Source organism: Nicotiana tabacum, chromosome 23 (assembly GCF_000715075.1).
Source record: "Nicotiana tabacum cultivar K326 chromosome 23, ASM71507v2, whole genome shotgun sequence".
NCBI classification, from domain to species: Eukaryota; Viridiplantae; Streptophyta; class Magnoliopsida; order Solanales; family Solanaceae; genus Nicotiana; species Nicotiana tabacum.
Window position 1 is genome coordinate 88,339,503 of NC_134102.1, and position 4,402 is coordinate 88,343,904.

The following is a 4,402-nucleotide window of genomic DNA, read 5'->3' on the forward strand; positions in this document are numbered from 1 at the left end:
TTAATATGTACAATAAGTTATGCTTACTGTCTGAAGTAAGAGTAGCATCAAAGCAATATAACACTAAATATTCAATTAGAAAAAATTTCTTATGAAATTATACATTGTCGGTGTAAATAATTTTTACATTATCAGGTTATCCTTACTTATTGTAATAGATATCCTGACTTGTTTTCAAAATTATAAACCTAACACTTTAAGGAAACTTACCTATAATATTCTTTAGATGAGTTAATAGTGCAAAACGTTTCATATAGTAACAGTGACAGTGTGTATACATACATTATAACCGAAACCTATATATATACTAAAATAGTTTTCATATTAAACCAAAACCAATCTGAACGCCACCTCAAAGAAAAAAGAAAAAAGGCTATTCAAGCATAAACGACAGTAGAACGAACAATAAATTTTCGTAGTATGGACCAGCACGTTTTAGCTGTGACTTTAGCCGTTTCAATGTCCTCATTTCTGTCAAGTTGCTAAAATTGTAATCCATCCCAATTTTTCTTTTATTTTATAATTTTGCATAAGATATAAATCCAGCTTTAAAAAAGAAATTTGAACATCCAGAAGCTACTACTAGAATATTACATGTCATGAACTTATTATAAATTGTAAAAACTCCATGATAAATAAGTTTTCATTACTCTGGGAAGTGAAACAAGACAAATGGTTTGATACAAACTAGAAAGTTAGTAATTAAACACTAGACACATGTTGCAAAATTTAGTTATATTTTGTCACCCCCGATACGATATATATAAACCTGTTAACAAAATACTTAAAAGAAATAATAAGAGTGCCAAAGCAGAAATAGAATAGATCAAATTTAAAACCAAACAGAAGCAGAAAGCTATGGAGAGGGAAATAAATTGGAAAGTTGTGATAATTCTTTTGGTGTTACAATTACAAGAGGTGAAAATGGAGGATGAAGTAGTAACAACTTCAAAGATGTACAGTTGCTGGGGAGGATGCTACAATAACTGCTTTCTTCTTCAGAAAACTGATGATTCTGCTAAAAGTTTTCAGTGTTATTTCAATTGTTTGAACAACTGCAGCATTTCTTCTTCTTCTTTAGATTTTCAGAGTATCTGCAGAGGTGGTTGTTACATGGAGATTTGCATCCCACTTAGCTTTGGTAATTTCATTTTCCCCCTCTTTTTTCTTAAATCACTTTTAATGTAATTTTGTTACTTTACTGCTATAGCGAGTAAAATTTAGTTACCATACATAAAATTAACTCGAGTTTGGTAGTGGGTAAGAAACTCCTTATTCTTCGTAGGAATAATTTTATGGATGGATACTCAACTTTTACTCTGTTGCATCAAAATTACAAAATTAATTTTTATAACGAAAAAGTCGTTCATCTTTACCGAAATATCACGAAAGTCACTAGATTATTTGTTGTAACAAAAAATTCACTCACTTTAACCTAAATATAATATTACAGAAATTCTCTAAGAGAAACAAGCGACAATTTTTTATAATATTTGAAGTAAAGTTTAGTGATTTTTCGTTACATTGTCTCTTTATCTTTATTCTTGTTTCTAACAAGAGAAATATGTAATTTTCTTATCTGGCAGTTGGTGCAAATGTGGGAGATTGCTTGGGCAGCTGTGCAAATCTATGCAAGTTTTTCAGCAACTTTACAAAGATGCAACTAAAAGTTTAGTCATTTTGCTTACTGTGTATCTGAGAACTTCAAAAATGCTAAGTGAAATGACTAGCTTACCTTCATGTATTCACGAATACTTGCTTTGTTTCTTGTCATTTTATTATATTCTTAATTAATTCTACTAGTTTCTAAAATATTTGAAGTATCCCTTTTTTACAGTGGAATAAACTTGTACCATCAGTTAGTAATATCAACAAAGAAGTATCATTGGAATTGCACAAAAATGAAGAAAAAAATAATTGATTCACACCAGAATCGAAGTTGGTAGTTGAAAGAAATAATGGGACGAGATAAATCCTTGGTTTGGGGTTGGGGGCGGGGGAGCGGGGATTTAGTACTTAGGGGTTCTCACTTTAATTAGCTTTCCAACACTCTTCTAACTCAACTACATATGAATCAACGTCAGGATTAAGAAATTCACGAGGAAAAGTTTTTCCAGTTAAGTCTCAATAAATGTACTCCCTCCGTTCACTTTTACTTAGTAGATATACTAAAAATAAATTTTTATTTTTATTCCCTTCGTTCATTTTTATTTGGCATAACAATAACAACAACAACAACAATAACAACCCAGTATAATTCCACTAGTGGGGTCTGACATGTATACTAAAAATACATTTTTATTTTTACTTGTCACTTTACGCAAATCAAGAGAAGACAATTTTTTTTTCCTGTTATACCCACAATATTTATTGCTCATTTCAAATTATTTTCTCAAATCCAATAAAATGTGCATCAATTATGTCATGGGCTGCTTTCCATCATCGACCCATGACCCCTTGGACGCGCCCCGTGGCGTCCCGGCAAGCCTCCGAACGCCTAGCGCCACGGTCGGCCCCGTGGTCTCGGCAGCGCCAAGTGACAAGCGAGCATGCGCCTCTGTCGCCCCACCGACAATCAGTGCCAGCGCCCAGTGGCTGGCGAATGCCATCAGCGCCGCGCGCACCGACAATGCCGCACGCGCAGACCCAATGCCAAGCACCAGCGCCCCGCCGCTGGCAGATCCAAATAGTGCCGCGCGCGCCCACAGCAATGCGCGCGCAGACCCTGATGCTCAAGACAAAGTTGCTGCCATCGGACTTGCTTCCATAGAAGACTAAGTCCTTTTCATTGTAATTATAGAGTAGTTTTACTTCATTCATTTTCAGTGTGCTTCTACAGCTTTCTTAGGTCAACTCATGTAACTTTGGTTTATTTTTTTTAAGCATTATTAAGGGGGACCAAAGCATTCAAACATTCAAGCATTCAAACAATTCTCTGTACTGGTGTCTCTCCCCCCCGACACCGCATTGCATCTTGTAATAGCTTTCATCATCATCAATACAATCATTAGCTTTCATCATCAATTGCTCATTTTTCGCTGCTCAATTACTCACGACATTGATTTTCCCGTACGGCACTGACAATCTAGTCTAGCGTACGGTGAGGACCTCAGTTGGCGCATAGCAACCGCACTGACATCGGTTGCTTAGCCTTACGTCGCCTTTCCAAGGAACTTCAGGAAGGCGCCGCGTAACAGTTGGTATCAGAGCCTAGGCTCGACATCGGACGAGGGAACTCATTGGCATCATCATCACCATTTCTGACCATGGTGAATTACGGGGATCGCATCACGACCCTAGAAGAGACGGTTGACGCATTACGGCCCATCGTGGATACGTTGCCTGATCTAAAAACCAGCCTAGTGCAAAGGTTGGATGACCTGGACCGCAGAATGCGGCAGGCAGAAATTGACATAGCAAACATCAATCAAGACTCTGAGAAAGACCGGGAAATAGCTGCCGTCGAGGCAACCAAAATTCATGGCCAATTCGAGGACCTCCAACAAGAGCGTGCCGAGGATTTAGCCCATCGGGAACTAGAGGCAGATAGACTGACTGTCATGCAGCAAACCATAGACAACTTGACAGGCCAGCTCAATGTTGTCAATGCTGCCCTTCAAAGCCTACTCAAAGGAGGTGAAAACCACATCAGGGGTGCCATGAACATTGACCCCATGCCACAAAAGCTGAAAATTCCGGAGCCCAAGCCATACAACGGAGCCCGGGATGCTAAAGAAGTGGAAAACTTCATCTTCGATATCGAACAATACTTCGATGCCGTTGGACAGTTGGAGGAATCCAAGAAGGTAGCAACTGCTGCCATGTACCTTCAAGGCAATGCAAAACTCTGGTGGCGAGTCAAATACGAAGCCATCAGGGCCGGTGAAGATATTCTCCAGACATGGGCAGAACTGAAGGCCGCCATACGCCTGCAGTTCTTCCCCGAAAATATGAAATACAATGCACGAAGAAAGTTGCGTGAACTCCGCCACATCAGGTCGGTGCGGGACTACGTGCGTGAATTTTCCGCACTCATGCTAAACATACGGGATATGGGGGACAAAGACAAACTGTTCGCATTCATCGAAGGTTTGAAAACTCATGCTCGTATGGAACTGCAAAGACAACGGGTAGATACCCTACCCAAGGCCATTCAAGCTGCTGAGTGCCTTGGAGATTATCAGTTGGAAACTCAGAAGGATAGGCCCCAGCCGCCTGTCCGAGGGGGATACAACGGGAGCCAACCTAGAAACGGTGGCCCCAACAGAAATGGAGGAGATCGAGGTGCATCCAAATCTAAGACTCCTTCCTCAAGCAGCAACACTGCTGCATCAGTTAACAACAATCAGGGGAGAAAGCCCCCATCAGAATGCCATCATTGCGGCAGGGAACATTGGAACAA

General features: G+C 39.6%; 1 long non-coding RNA gene across 1 annotated transcript; it reads left to right on the forward strand.

Annotated features, from left to right (window-relative positions):
* The first annotated feature begins 814 nt into the window (after positions 1 to 814).
* LOC142176986 (uncharacterized) lies at positions 815 to 1,754 on the forward strand. Its single transcript, XR_012705768.1, has 2 exons — positions 815 to 1,141; positions 1,587 to 1,754. It is a non-coding gene; the product is annotated as an uncharacterized LOC142176986 (long non-coding RNA).
* The last annotated feature ends 2,648 nt before the right edge of the window (positions 1,755 to 4,402 follow it).